The sequence below is a fragment of the Pelodiscus sinensis genome, chromosome 11, assembly GCF_049634645.1.
Source record: "Pelodiscus sinensis isolate JC-2024 chromosome 11, ASM4963464v1, whole genome shotgun sequence".
Classification (NCBI taxonomy): Eukaryota; Metazoa; Chordata; order Testudines; family Trionychidae; genus Pelodiscus; species Pelodiscus sinensis.
Genome location: NC_134721.1, coordinates 23,996,708 through 24,012,770, shown reverse-complemented (window position 1 = coordinate 24,012,770; position 16,063 = coordinate 23,996,708). Strand labels below are relative to the sequence as shown.

Genomic DNA, 16,063 nt, shown 5'->3' with positions numbered 1-16,063 from the left:
GGAGGGTGCTATATAGAGAACCATGGAGGCATGACTCTTGGGCATGCCTGGACTGACCTGATGGATACTGCTATGAGAAAATCTTGCAGCTACTGTGCACATGCGCATGTGCACCTGTTTGGAATGGACATGAACAACACATCTTGAAGAACAACAGCTGCGAGACGGTGAGTAGCATTTTCACCAGGAGCTGGTTAACCCAGCGCAGGCCCTGGATCTAGCCAGAGGGAAATGGAAGATGCACTAAGGAAAACCAGAGCTGAGCTTGAGTCAGGCCCTAGAGAAAAATCCTTGCAGGAAGGGTTCAGATCTGGGTGTCCTCATGGCCCAGACTGGACACTAAAGGCAACTGGTGTCTCAAGGCCTTCCCCTTCCTAGTCCATTCTCTCGTCACTGGCATAGGCTGGCAGGAAGCAAAGGGGCTGCTGTGATCTTGGCTGCATGGCAGAGAGCACAGAGGCAGGTGGCAGAAGGAGGGGGAGAGGGAAAAGGGAGGAAGATAGTGAGGGAGCCGTGCTGCCTTTACAGGAAGGAAATAGACTGATTGCGTTTCATGGTAAAACCACACACTCGCCTGCCATGGCCACCGCACTGTTCCTGTGCTAGCTGCATAATGGATCCATAAGAGTAGTTGGGAGGGGCTGAGGGGGAGCAGCTCTGACTCACGGTTTTGGCCATGTGGTACAATGCAAGATCAATTGTGTGATTGTACTGACTCGGGGGAAGGGGAAATTCATCTCTCGGCAGGTATCTCTGTACGGGACTAAGGGGGACAATTTGTGCCTCTGATATTCAGAGACTGCTGGGCACCAGAGCACCCTTGGCTTTTGCTAGTGGTATCCCCTGCTTTAACTTACAGCTGTTATAGCCCGCTGCAGGAGCGTACAATGGCTGGTAAGTAAGGATGTTAAGTATTGGGTAACTGACTAATCAAATAGTTGATAGGGCATCTCTGCCTTTGAAGTGTAGCAAAACGCTGTGGTGTTTCAAAGTGGCAGCGCTGCATGGAGCCTGGGGTCAGTGGGGGAGTCCTCGGCTGATCCCGGGCTCCACCTGGCACTGGCGCTTTGAAATGCTGTGTACAGCCTGGGAACACCCCAGCTGGCTCAAGGCTGCATATGGCTTTTCAAAGCAGCAGCTCTGCATGGAGCCCAGGGTCTGGCTCCAGACTTCATGTGGCGCTGCTGCTTTGAAGTACCCCATCTTCTTCCCCCCTTCCTCCTCCGCCGCCCTTGCTGCCTCTATCTGATAGAGACAGCAAGGCGGGGGAAGCAACTAGTCGACTATCCTGTCAACCAGTCCTTCACATCCCTACTGGAGAGCGAGACTGCCTCAGCCCTTGCATCAGGTTCAGGAGTGTTCCTACGAGTGAGGTGGGGGGCAGGGAGGGATGTACCTATCTTTGGACAAAGGGCCTGGAGGGCAATTCTGGAGAGGACTGTGTGGGTGGGTGGGAGGGTGGGTGGGTGGGTGAGTGTGTGCCGCTCCGGATTGGGGGTGGCCAGAATATTCAATGCAGATTAGACGTTTCCTTTTCTATGAAACTCACTTGTAAATGTGTATGTGTGTGTGTGTGGGGGGGGGGGGGGGGAATGCAATTTATTTATGCTAAGCAGCTATTGTTATTCAAACACAATAAAATCGAGTCCCTGGTGTTCAGATTTCAGCTACCCTCAGTGTCAGGCAAGTGGAGGCCTCATTAAAGGCAGTGAGGGGGAATCTCTCAGGGGACTGCAGAGCTGCAATTTAAAAGGACACTGACACATTTTTTGGTTTCAAATGATCTATTTTTCCTTCTCCAGTATTTAAAATACTAATGATTTAGATTGCTTTTCTGTTGGGGCAGGACCTTGTCTTCATATTGGTCTGTTATAAACCAAGCACAGCTATGGCCCTGTCTAAATAATAACAATAATAATTTATATGGCCTGAACCCTGTCTCCTAAGTACTTAACAGATACTTAGTTGTTGATTATTTGACCTTTTATGAGGTTGGCAAACATCTTCACTGTATTGTAATATATTGGCCTGCGCTGTAAGAATCACTGCCCTCTACAGGGTGGAGTCAGAATTTCACATCTGGGACTGGTAAATCTTATACTGCTAAGTGGCCCGTGGTGATTCTTATTTAGGCTAAATAAAGGACCGGCTCGAGCCATTCCAGCACCCTGGGCAGTGGGCGCACGATGCATGCACAGCTCCGCCCCCGGGTGTATGCGCGGCCTCGCCCCCAGCACGCTGCGCACCTTACAGCTGCAATCGGGTGTGCGGCACCTGATTGCAGCTCTAAGGGGCACCGCACGCCCGGGGCTGGGGGCTGTGTGATGCCCTTAGAGCTGCCATCTGGCGCCCCCCATAGGTTGGCGCCCCGGGCAGCTGCCCAGCTAGCCCCCTCCTTAATCCGGCCCTGGCTAAACAGTAGTGACCTGTGATTTGGAGCAAGAGACTCTGAGAGCCTAGCCCTAGCCAGGAAGTCCTGGGTGCCCCTGTGGAGCTGATACAGTATGAAGAAGTGGGCTGTGCCAACGAAAGCTCATGATCCCATCTACATGTTTTGTTAGTCTATTACGTGCTACCGGACTATTGGTTGTTTTTTAACTTTATGCTTTTACCGAGTGAGACTGCTTTCTAAGCTGGCAAGTGTTTCATTCCCTCTTCTCTAGGAACCAGACCTTGATTTACCCATCCCTCCAACCCTCTGTTTCTATTAGTGCTTGATGATATGAAGGCCCCTGTGTACCCGCCTCTTCAGTGATGTTAGCCCAGTTCTAAAAATAGGGTTGCCTCGTTAAGACATCACCTTTTGCAGAACACATGGGAGTGGGGCACGCTGCGTTACAGAGTTACGTGGGGGTGGAGCACACTGTTTTGTCTATAGGTCTGGTAGCAGACTGTGTGGTTCTGAGATGGGAAAGTTGTTGGATTGTTGGGGAATACACCGTGTGCAGTGGCCTAATGGGCTGGGCTGGTGTATTATGAGGTTTTCAAGTGCCTTGGTAGCTCCTGCGAAGAGAGGGAATTTTAAAAGATATGCCTCCCAAATTGTCAAAAATAGGCCCTGATTTTTATGTTTAACTTGGAACGCCTTGAGATCATTTTCAGAAGCCCATGACGGCCTCTGGTGTTAATGGGATCTGTGAACCTCTGAAAATCAGGCCCCCTGCGTCGCAAGCTGAGCAACCAAAATGGATGCCCTTAAAATCAGTTGCTACTTTTGAAAACAGTGGCTATAGAGGCTGCATGTGGTTCCCGTCTGCTCCAGGGCTGCCGTGTAAGCAGGCGGGAACTGCCTTTTTGATTTCATGGGAGAATCTGTGAGTTCAAATCTTTTCTTCTTCTAAAGCGAGAAAACCAAAACAGCCCAACATTTTGCACAAAATGAAATAAAAAACCTAAATTAAAAGTGTTTGGGGTCAATCACGATGTTTTGTGTTGATAACACTGAAGCATTTCATTCTGCCTGTCAGTCTATAGCAGCTGGAGGAGGCTGGAGACTAGATAAGAATGAAGTGGTGCTGAATATAGCTTGTAAATAAGAATCCACTCTCTGTGCTAACTTGAAGCAGGGGTACTTCTCTTTTCTTGGATTTCTGATTTGATTAAAGCAAATACAGTTAACTAAGAGGGCATATTTGGCTTATTGGATTTCAGGAGACATAATGGGTATAAAGCTATTTTATTAATGTAGACATCATCCACATGTTACATGCTTACAGCTTCATATATGCAGATGTCATCATGGGGGGAGGCACTTTGAATCAACACCAAAAGCACCAGCTCCTGACACTTGGGTGTAACTTCTTATTCAGGAGGGAATAGCAGCCTGGTACTGTTACTGGAGCTAGCCACTAGAGTGAGTCCTGAGCACAGGAATTAAGGGAATAGGTTTCAGGTAGCTGGACAGTTCTTTCTTGCTGAGATTCGTGAAGCCTCTCTGTAACATAACACATCTGTACAGGAAAATTGTCTTCAGTAATGGTTTCTGGATTTTTAAAAAATATACTTGTCATATCTTTTATTGGAATGGAATTAAAATGAAATTGGAAACTAAAATAACTTTAATTATGAACTTCATGATACAGTATGTTGTAAATCCTTCAGCATAATATTGTGCCATAAAAATGCTATTTCGTGATTTTTATTGTAATTAATGTGCTTTAATTGCTGGTATCACAGGCATGCCTTATCTCCCAACTTACCTTGCAGTGTCTTCTGCAAACAGTTTGCACTGTGGTTTGGTGTGAATTCAGCCAGTTGCGAGAGTGGCCGGTGGGCTTTGGGTGTGCATGTAGGTGTATGTTTTAATGAGAGGGGTGTTTTATCATGCTGCCCGCGTGTACACATTTTCATTCTGCTTTGTAGCACCTTGTGTGTCTGGGACAGAAGGAGGCACTCTCCAGTGAAAATCAGTGTTAATTATAAAATATTATTTATTAGTATTAATCATGACCTCCCTTCTTCTAAACAAAGTAACCTAGCTAGCACTTTAAATCACACATACGTGGTCTCTCCTCCCCCCAGCACTTACTTAACCACATACTTAACTTGAAAGTCAACACGAAGATATATGTGCCATGGAGATAAATATTAGTCAACAGCTCCGGCTATTGATCAGAGCACAGATGGAGTCTGATCACTTGGGAGTTTGTACACTGTGGTTGGTAGCAGAAGGGTAGCAGTGGCTTTATTTCTGGACAGCTGCTGTCTTGTCCTCCTGGACCTGGGTCAAAGGCATTTTCAACAGCTGGGGCAGATGCTTGGGGGCATGTAGGTTCAATCCCTGATATAAAATGAGTCTTGGCACTGCTGTGGAAAGGTCACTCTGGGTGGGGTCAATGGGAGGGGAGGAGAGGGGAGAGGAGAGGTTGGTACCACTCTGGGCTGGGGAAGCCACCATGCCAAGTGAGAGATGCTCCTTCCCAAGAGGCAGATGATAGTCTGTGTTCTGAGAGGAGGCACTTGTGTGTGTGTGTGCTATGGAGGGAGAACATTGTGTGTGTGGTGGGGGGGGTTGCAGTCTGGAGGGGAGCCCTGATGTCTCAAGCCGGGGGAAGAGGTTTGTTTGTGGGGGCAGCTGCTGTAAGTGGGATGGGCGTAGGTTCTTGCACTGAGGAGAAGGACTTGCTCCCTGTCTTCCAAAGGAAATGGAAACATGAGCAGCCTGGTTACCTCTTCCCATCACAATCTCGCTCGCAGTCATCCAACCAATTCTCTGCTCTAGCAGAGCCGTGTGTGTGTGTGTGTGTGTTATGGGGGGATGCATCCCTGACTGAGCCAGACAGGGAGGAAGGGTGGGCTACCAAGGCAAAAGCACTCCTGTTTAACCACAGATCCTCTCACAACCCGTATTCCCTCTAAGCTGATTGTTTGGGCGGCTGTCCAGAAGAGATTCAAATACCACCCAGCTGATTAACAGAGCACCCATCGCGCTCACAGCTGGCAACGTGTGTTTCTACTGGTGGTGCACAACAGCACATGCCTGAGTGCACATAACAAAATGTATTCAGCAGATGGGTGGACGACATTAGAGGGCCCACTGCTCACAACCCACAGCGATAAGCAGGAAATGGCTGAGAAAGGGCTGGGCCTTGGGCTGTTATTGTTTTGGGATAAGTGGTGGCACCACTGGCAAAAAATGAGTTAACTCACTGCTCAGGGTTTAATGCATATCTAGGGCAACAGGGCAAAGGCTGGGATGCAGGCCCTGTGGGAGGGAGCCAGGAAACCCTAGAAACAGCTGTCTGGTGGGCAGAGGGGAGAGAAGCCTGCTGGGAGGGGGAGAGCACCCTGCTGAGCTGGCAGACACCAGGGTCCGACTTGGGGGCAACAGGTTTAATCTCAGTGTGACTCACTGTTGAGTGCACAGGACTGGGAGTTAGGACACCTCGGCCACTGACTTGCTGTGTGTGACTGTGGCCAAGTCACAGCCTTTCCCTCTGCCTCCGTTTCCTCCTCTCTAGACTAGCGCTGTCTACGGGGAGCATTGATCCTGAGACGCTGGGATGAGAAACACTGGAGACATGCAAGGAAGTATCATTGCACTGGCCTCTGACCGCCCAGTGTTTCTGGGGTGCGGTGGAAGGGGGGATGCGGACTGGCTTAGGTGTAAAGGTTAAAGCTGGGATTGTTTCTAACCCCGCCCGCGTTAGATCAGCCAGCAGGGGATGGTCACAAACGAGGCTCTGTCAGTCTAATCCTAATGCAGAGAGGGAAGGCTGGGGAGTTGAGGAGGGAGCTGTGTGCAAAGCTATATCCTGCATTGCTCAGTCAGGGACCGGAAAGAGCCCGGCCCCCTGGGGAGAAGAAGATGACTTTCCTCTGTGTTAGCTTCTCATTGCTAGTGTGACTGAGTATTAGAGCTCTCTAATTTTGATCACCCAGCACAATAGGAACAGCATAAACTAGGCACCGGCTTCCCAGGAGGGTTAAACACTGCCAATTAATGTGCCCCTAACAAATGGCCTGCTATCAGCTCCTGAGGGGGAGCTTAGCACATGCAGGCCCTGTCCATGCTGGGCTAGACATTATAATATACAGCACGCACTCAGGAGAGAACCGCGGGGCCTGCTGGGTGAGTCTGTTCAGGCTGCTGAAACCCTTCACACGGGGCATGTGCAAGCATGGCCACGCCCATGCCACTTACAAGGACCTTTTCTTTGGAGTGGAGCCTGGACAGGTGGGCTGGTCGCTGGGAACACGGCTCCCTCCAGGTGACAAGAGGGCCATGCTGGCTAGTGAGCGAGCCGTCAGCAAGGTAGCTCAGTTCTCAGCCTAGGATGCTGGCATAGCTGGCCTGGAACTGCCTGTTGTGTGTGTCAAAGAACTTGCCTAGGAAGGTGAAGGTGGAGGCGCTAGTGGAAGCTGCGTGCTCTATATTTAGATCAGCCCCTGGATGTCTGTAGGCCGGGGAATGCTCTGTCCTGTCCTGCTGATGCCCCTAGAGAACTGCCAGTGGTGTGGGGTGCCTGCCTAGGACTTTGTCTTGTTCTTAGTTGGCCCCAGCTTCCAGCTCTATGCTGTGTGGACAGCCCTGCATGCATGTGCAGGCTTCTGGCGTTCTGGTGCAAAGCAGGAGGGGATGCTGTGTTGCAGTGGCACAGATTTCACCGTGATGTGACTGCAGCTGTGTTGTGAAGGAGGTAGGGAGGCAGGAGCAGCACGTCCAAGTGTTCCCACCCAGCTGGCTGTGCACATGAGGTAGACTCACTGGAGCACATCCTACGGCTTGGACCTGCTTTTGCAGACCCTGTGTGCATACTTCCCATGAGGCCTGAGCTTTGCCCCGAGCACATGGCTTGACTGCATCAACTGTTCTTTGGCTGAGAACTCACTGGACCATTTAGGGGGACTCTCCAATCTGGCTGTGGATGGGGAAATACTTGGAGGCCCTTGTTGAAGATTCAGCAGTGTCACCATTGCCCCCTCTCTGTCTGAGTTCAACACCACAGCAGAGACGGACTCTCCCACCATGCTGCCTTGTGGTTCCATTTCCTGGCTCCACATTGGGCAGGTCATTAGAAACCCACAAACAGGTGTATGGTAGGTGGAGGGGGCCACCCCAATCGGAGGGGGCTTATAGGCAGGGTAGAACAGATGGTGGGAGTAGTGGGGTACACAGAGGCAGACGTGCTGGCCATAGTGGGAGAGTGGGCTACCGATTGGGACCTGCACCCTTGGCTTACTTTGCAAGGCCTGCCCCAAACCCAGCTGTCATGGGGATGTCAGAGAGGTGGGCAGCTGGTTTCAGTATTTAATGGCTCACATGAGTGGCTTTATCCTCACTTACGCCTGCTTCTGACTAATTCATTGGGAAGAAGGTACCTGTCCAGCTCGCTTAGCACATCTTTGCTAAGAACACGTGCAGCGCATTATGTCTGAATTAAGGCATCCGGAGCATCATGCTTCTTAATTACCATGAGATTCCATTACGGGCACGTGCAGCATGAGGGCTGTGTGGCAATGGGGCCGGTTAGTAACACACTGGCTGGTCTGCAAGCCTGGCAGGGTGTTCGGAGGTTAGTCCCCAGATAAGTCTGCCATCCGCTGGGGTTTTCCCATCTCAGACACCGTTCCCAGCATGTCTGGGATGAGTCGCCCTGTCTGTGAGCCCTGAGGGGGGGCTGCACCTCAGCCCCAGCCCCTGGTTACATCTCCCCGGGCTTTGCCCATTCTCTCCCCCACTCCCTCCTTTGGATCTATTTCCCTTCTCTGTGTTGGGTGTGACATTTGCTATTCTTATCCCCCACCCTCCATTCTCCCACATCTCTGCATCACTCTGAAGCTTCAGCTTCTCTCTCAGACTTCTCCCCAGATCCCTCTCTCCTTGCCAATTCTCTGTCCACCTCCTCACTCCCAGATCCCTCAGGGGGTCTGATCCTTCCCGCTCCCCCGCCAGGCTGGATCAGACCCCCTGTCCATCTAGTGCAGTGTCCTGTATCAGTCAGTGTCTGGCCCCACCACCTAACGCTCTCCCCCAGCATGACTTGCCCCATCTCCCCTGGGGGACTGGCCTCCTGTTGCCCACATAGCAGGCTCCTTCCTTGCTTCTCAGCGGCCCCTTCCCCTGCTGGCTGCCTCTCTCTCCACTGCATGCCTCAGGCTCCCCAGCTCCAGCTGAGCACAGCTCTAGAGGCAATTGCAGGGGGTCAGAGCTGTTAGCCAACTGCCTGTAGCCAAGAGATGCAGCCTGCAAGAGGGAGGCTGCTGAGCAGCTGCCTCCCTTCCCGCCGTCCTCCCCCCCCCCCCCCGCCCGCCGGGGACACTGGCTAGAAGGATGAGGAGGGGTTTTCAAAACTCAGAACTGTGCCAGCCAAACCAGATTGCTAATGGCTGTGCTGAGAGCTGCCCTGCCCCTAATGCCATGTACCCAAGGGATCTCTGGGAGAGCACAGGGCAGCAGCCCTTCATTCATTGCTGTCTCTGGTTAGCCCCTCAGCGCCTGGAGGAGGAGGTGGGTGTAACCACAAGAGAGGCTAGACATTGAAGATTGCATTTGGCTTTGGGGCACACGTGAAATGAGTGCAGTGACCACAGCTGGGGCTGGCTGTGTAGCCTGGACTCACTGTGCAGCAGGGTAAGGTTGGTAGGTTCCTCAGGGGAGCCTAGGCATGGAAGCGCAGGGGGATCCTGCAGGTCAGGAGTGAGATGCAAAGGTATATACAGCGAGCTGGGGACTGGAGCACCGTGGGGAGGCCAGGTGTATTGGCAGGAATGGAAAGGAAGGAGGGGATTCAAGCCACATGTAGGTGCCTTGGCAGAGCAGCGGGGAAGGGAAGGGAGGGGCTGCTGTCCCTGCTCTGGGGCTAACCTGAGGGAGCCAGTCTCCAGCCCTATCGAGGGGAAACCCTCCCGGAACATGGGACACTGCATTTTCCCTGCTATGACTGGAGGAACGCTCCGGCCATGAACTCGCAGAATGAGGGCAGCATCAAGATTCAGTTGGCAGCTGACAGCACCACTGTTCTGTTGCTTAAAAGAAAAAACCCTTTCCATGTACTGTACCAGCTCATGTGCTGAAGCATGAAATGCCGTTAATACGGCAGTGATTAGCTCTTGGCAATGGCAGATAGATTCGAGAATGACAGTTGCTGTGCTCCCTCTGAGGGGGGGCGGGCTGTGCTTCTAAGAGCAATTCCTTTTAAGGGGTGAAGTCCTGGAAAATAGCATGGACCTGTACTGCACAGAAAATGTTTGCCCCTTGGGTCCCATGGTCAGCACTCGCTGTATGGGGACCCACATTGAACTGGTCTGTAAAATTGCAGGGGTTTCTTTTTTTTCACCTGAGTGGGAATTTAAAGCAAGACTCAGTCAAGGAACAACTCATTTTAAAAAGGCACTTTGTGTGTGTGCCAAATCGAAACTGCTCTGTTTGCGTAGGACCAATAGGAAATGTGGAGGTTATTATTGGTAACTGCAATTATTAATGGTTGGAACAATTGATTTGAAAGAAGTGCCTAGTGGAAGATGAGTATTTAGAACTACAGCCAGCTTTGTGGTAGCCCGCCCTGCGCTGACCCTCACCCCTCCAGAAAGCTCTTCTAAGCCAGTGGCTTCTACTGTTTAAAAAGACACTTTGCAGATTGTAGCCATTGGAGAACATTTTCCATTCCTCCATATTTAACCTCTTCCCAGGCCCCAACATCAGTTGCATTTCACACCAGGTGAATTAAGTTCCATGAGAGCCAGTTGGAACCCGCATGAAGTGCCAGCTCCTCAAAGCATGTCACTGGAATGAAGAAGAGCAAGCCTCATGTGGCAGCCTGTGTCTCTGTAAAGCGTGACTTTGTACTCCAGCCTCCAGCTGGAAGGCAGGTGCTGTAGGGAGCAAATCTGCATTGGGACAGGGACAAGGACTCTGTCCATCTCATGCATCGGAGGCTGCAGACAGTCGGCTACAACACCGCTGTCAGCCACAAGGATACCAACTGAATCATGTACAATGTCTGCATTTGTGTGAGGTGTGTGGCGGAAGGAGTGACTGTGCCCATTGGGGCTGGAGATTATTATTTTGGGCTTCTGATCTCAGAGGCATTTGCTTCTCAGGCAAGCGCTGCTGCAGTGTATGAAAGCCTCACTTGCTAGGGCTGCTAAGTGTGGGCTATCCTGCACAGACGCACACACTCCAAAAGTGCCATTTCAGATGGGGTGGGGGAGGAGGAAGAGAGTGAGAGCATGGGGGGGCACACTGAGGACAGAGACTTCAGCAGTGTTACTGAGCATGTTCAGTACAAGCCAAGCACCACATGGGGGGGGGGGGGAACCATCCCTATTCGTCCTTCCCCCCTCCCACATCATCTCTATTTAGGGGCTATGAAGGCACTGGAAAACGCTTCTTTTTTGGCAGACAACTTAGCAGTTAGCTGACAGGAGCACTGTATCTAATTCCTATATAAAAGAAATAAAATAAAATAAATATTAGAACCACTCAACTCTAACACTAATATATTCTGACATCTTGTGGCAAGTCACTTAAGGGACATTGGTTAGCCTGAACATTCTTTCTTCGTTATAACTCTGTGGAGGGAGAGACCCCGTCAGGTCTCCTGGGCTCTATCTCGGCTCTAGAAGAGGAGAGTGGGTTGCAGCAGGGGGCTGATACATTTCAGCGCTATGTAAGAACATCAGAATGGCCATACTGGGTCAGACCAATGGTTCTTCTAGCCCTGTATCCTGTCTTCCAATGCCAGGTGCCGCAGAAGGAATAAACAGAACAGGCAAACATCGTGATCCAGCCCCTGTTGCCTGTTTTGTTTTGTTTGAAATCTGCTGCCTATAAATGTAATTGGGTCAGCTGCTTGTGTTATGTTAAGTGAAGGAATTCCAGAGGTGGCCCCAGGAAGCCATTTGAAGAGTGCTCAATATTCTTCTGTTCCAGTAAATGGCACTCTCCTTATTGCTGGCTACACATACACGCTATAGAAATCGCTTTTGTACAAGGCCTCACAACTGTGATTATCCCCACTTTACAGGCAGGAAAAATGAGGCAGAAGAACAGTGAATTGTCCAAGGCTTTACAATGACTCGATGGGACAGCCAGGAATACAACACAGGAGTTCCTACCTCAGGCCCCCATGCAGCCTGCACAGCCGTATAGAAGATGCAAAGCCAAGATACAAATTTTCCCTGAGGTGCAGAGGTCTCAGTGCTCCTTGTACGAAAGTGACTGGAACCCACTGAGGCAATGAAGACGTGAGAACAGTAACTGAGCTGTCTGCTTCTCAGTGGTGAGTATGTATATGTTGAAGTTGAAACCGGGATGCATTTTTAATGATGCAGGCAGGGCTGGGTTTCTTTAAATAAGATTAAACAGTGAATGCAGGCTCTGTAAACTGTGTAGTGCACCACAGATACATTATTTACACCAGCTCCCGCCATGTCCATTTTAATTTTAAATGTGCTTCACTGTATGCACCAAAGAAAGCAACAGAACTCTTGTGTCTCTTCTGTTTCCCCACGTGTGGCGTGTCATGAAGAAATAGATCTGACCCATTAAAGGGTTTGGTGAAGCACCATCCACTGACTGAATTTTTGTAGGAGCAGCCAGATACTCTGATATGATGAATTTTACTTGAAATTGGAAATGGAGTCAGCAGATGTGAGGATACTGGAAATAACTACCCTGGGGATCATACAAAATAAGTAATAGAAACAAGAATTTGAGTTGTGCAGTCATTAGAACGGGCAACTTGCAGTCAGGAGACTTGTATTGCTCACTCTGTCACTGATGCCCCATTGGCCAGTCATGCCAGTGTACTGTGCCTCAGATTCCCCATTTTTGAAATAGGAATAATGCTACTTAACCCTCTTCTCCAATGAAAGGTGCTATGTAAATGTTTAAACCATGCGGGAGTGCAATCCATTCTGTGCAATACTCGCAGACAGACCAACACCTCTACTGATGCTGCCACTTGCTGGAGGAGCAGAGAGCCTTGTCTGGGCAGAAAATGTCACCTGTGGTCCCAAAGGCTATGAATAAACCTGACCTCCCTGCTGGGGATGGGTGCGGGGTGGGGTGGGCATGAGCTGAAAAACACAGTGAATGTTGATCTGTGAAGAAGCTGGTGGTTATGGTATGAAAGGGTGGGGACTAGGTCAAAGTTGGCAGATGGCTCTCAGAGATATGACACTCTTCTAACTAACTTATCTGGCAGTGGAAAACAAGAGACTAGTTCTCAATTCCAAGTGCTGTCCACCTGACCAGAGCTGTTGGGAGTGCCTGCTCGAATGATCCTCGGTGATTTACATGTCGACATTCAAATAGTTCTGAGATTTCTTTCAATGCATGGGGCTCTCCTTGCTCGTCTCTTAGAGCTGTTGTCTCAGGCTGCCTGCAATCTCAGGCAGACCGTTCTACATGGTGGCACCTCTGCAACCAGGAAGGGCAGATGTTGTATTCATGTATCTCTCTGAAATGCTGCAGAAACTTCTGGAGCCACCCAGGAAGCTCAATATGTCCCCATGTATCAGCTCCAGCTGACCCACTGCTGAAGTGTGCTTTGTGGCAGGATTATCAACTGGAGTTAGAAAATCTTGGACAATTTTTTGTAGTGCCAAAGGAGTCAGGGAGCGAGTCTGTCTCTTACCTTCAAACTTCCCTGGAGTAGAAGTAAGGCTTGTCCGTGTTTGGTTCCACACTGTTCTGAGAGGCCTGCATTTGTTTTGGCAAGAGATGTCAGTCATCTAGAAGGAGCCCATAGAGTCCCTCAGGCTGCAGGGTAGATGCATCAGGAAGAGGCTGTGAAGTACAAAGATAATGACTGAGCCTAGAAAGTGCTGAGATGGTAGGTTGATTACTAGATGAAGAATGTCAACACAGAAAGCCATTCCTACCTGACAGCCCGCCGCAGGGTGGCCTATATGAAATGAGCAGGAGGACTCCAGGAAGTTGGCAGGTGTTTACCTCACACTGGCTAAGAAACAGGCCCAGGACCAAATGTCTCAGAGACTGAACTTGCCCCCTCAGCCCCTATGGGCGAATTGAGAGCCACTCTCTCCCCTGGAGTGTTGTCTGTAGGCCCATAGTTGAGGCATCTTAGCAAGGGACAGTGGTGCAGCGTATTGCATTTGTTCTGTGGAAATGGAGGACACCAGCCTTTCAGACACTGACGTATGCTTAAAAGCAGCCTTAAAAGCAGCGAGAGAGCATAAGCCATGCAAACCTCCCATAGAAACCCTTTTCCTCCTCCCTCTGTCCCCACCCCCACATCTCAGATCTAGTGCTGATTGTCTTGCCTTGACACACGCGTATTGAAACTTACACGCAGGCCTTCCAATAACAATCTGGCAAATCTGTCAAGCATGCCCCAGAGTAATCACAGCAAATAAATAACCCAACCAGCCCTCTCGCCCTTTCCACAAACTCACTCTGGGATGACAGAGACATTTGGCAAATATATGGAAACCTCCCCAAGTCTAAGAATAATAGGTTGAACCAAGTACAATAGGACATAAAAACACTCCCTTTTTTCTCTCTTCCTTCTTCCTCCTTCTCAAGATGACCTGGGTCCTTGAACTGTGCAATCCTCTTGTTTTATACCCCTGTCTGGGGAACACAAAAACCCCTCCAGATGCAATTCACAGTCCCATAGACTGCCCAACAGGGGCTCTAATCAAAAAAATTCCCCATGCAAGGAATGTAAGCACAACGAGCAAATGGGAGAGATGACTCCATCAGCTCTGTCCCCAGCAATACACTGCACATGCTTGGCAATCTAGAGGACAGCCCTCGAGGATACAGTGCAAGAACCCCGTTAGCAGATGGCAAACACCTTCCTCGTGCGTCAGGCAGGGGAACTTATGGCTGCACGGTGATGGGACCCCAAAGTTTGCCTTGTGCCTTTCACAGATGCCTGTCTATTGCATTTTGCTTTCTGGCCCTGCTAGCATTTGCAGCTGCGCTGCCCTGGAAAATGGCTTGATTCATTATCCATTTTAATTTCACTCTGTATCCCCAGAGCGCTACAGACATATTTTGTTATCCCAACTGTCAAGAAGCTTAAAATGCTGCTGATATGTACTGGAAAACTTTGACAAACCATGTTTGGAAACCATTCCACTTGCCCAACCTGTCTGCTTTTTGCTTCTGTTCCCTGGCTCTTTATTAGCAAAGACATCTGCGCAAGGTGGGGGAAATAGCAGGGTTGGTGTTTCCCAGGAATTCATCTGTTCCTACTGCCTCTTGCCCAGCTGAGAATGGCAAAAAAGGACATATGGTCTCCACGTCAGCTGGAACTAAACTGCAGAGTTTGGATCCGGATACACCCCAAACTCTAGAGGTATTCAGGTTCCTCTTTTCCTACTTGAAATCTCATATAGAAAGACGCTCTGTTGTTGGTTTTAGGACATGGTATGTGGCTACTAGAACTCACCTGAAGCCACCAAACTCATTTCATATCAGAGCCATAGTTTATATAATCATTTTTGGCCACTCATTGCCAGGGGTGGCCCATCCATATAGGCGAACTAGGTGGTCACCTAGGGTGCCAAGTTAAACAGGGCGCCAATGGTGGTGCAATATCTTTGAGGGGTTTGGAGGCGGGGGCACCGAATGCATGGTTCGCCTATGGCGCCAGTTGCCAGCAGCTGGTCTAGGGCCACTCCTGCTCATTGCTACCTTGGACTGGATTCAAACCAATGAAACTCTCTAGGACAGACCACTCTCCTGAGCAGACCAATCTTCCTGGCTTGTTTGTCTTTGACAAAATCTTTGCAAGTCGCCTCTTAGGGGTTATCTCCTTGGTAATAGAGGAAGATGGACCAAAAATACCGAGAATGGATTGTCTTTAAATGGAGTTTGGGTCACAGTTTTCCGTGAGCAGTGCAGGCATTGGCTACTTGTTCTCAGCATAATGAGAGTGAGAGAGGAAGCCCGTAACCTCTGTAGATTTGGGTCTGGCTAAGAACAGACTCATCTACTTCAAATCTTCCCTCCTGAGCCAGGAGGAGCTCTGAAATGTCAAGTACCATCAGTGTTACGCCACCTGTCCTGTCCTGTCGAGCATGGCAGAAAGGATGTCTCTCCGATGTCTTCAAAGTTACAGGTGAATGGGAAAGCCTTGCAAAACTAAAATAAAGTGAATAAACAGCCTAACATCCTAGATCAATGTCAGAGGAGATTGGCTGGCTAAAAACCAGCTAGGCCAACGGTTCTGGCCTAATGAAGGGTCCCGCTGTGTGTGGAAGGTGTGCCTGCATACGGGGTGCCCTCTGCAAAGGCCGGGATCTCCAGCGGCACAGAGCTGTGGGACACATACGTGGGCACGGCTGCCAGCTCTGCATTTCTCCCCTCATGGTGCCCTGTGTGCATGTCACAATAGTGCAAAGGCTCCTGCCGGCCTGATGCTGCGCCTGTGGTTGTGGTTTTGAGGAGTCTGGGTGAAAGATTGCTGCTGCCCAACCCTACTCACTAGAATGCCCCTGCATGCTCCCAGGCTGCGCACTTCCTGTTCTGCAGCCTGGACATTCGCGTTACTTGTTCTGTCACTTTGTTTTATTCTTCGGTGTCTATGCCTGTCCTGTAGACTTCTGGTGACAGCAGAGAGGAAGTATCTCCTAGTGGCTGGAG

The 16,063-nt window shown here is 50.1% G+C and overlaps 1 protein-coding gene across 2 annotated transcripts in view; it reads left to right on the top strand.

Moving 5' to 3' along the window:
* PLXNA1 (plexin A1) overlaps window positions 1–16,063 on the top strand; it is a 356,246-nt gene that overhangs the window by 37,284 nt on the left and 302,899 nt on the right. For both annotated transcript variants that reach the window (XM_075938786.1, XM_075938783.1), the window contains exon 2: window positions 11,469–11,723. The gene's annotated coding sequence lies outside the window, so the exon portion shown is untranslated. The remainder of the gene's footprint in view (window positions 1–11,468; window positions 11,724–16,063) is intronic.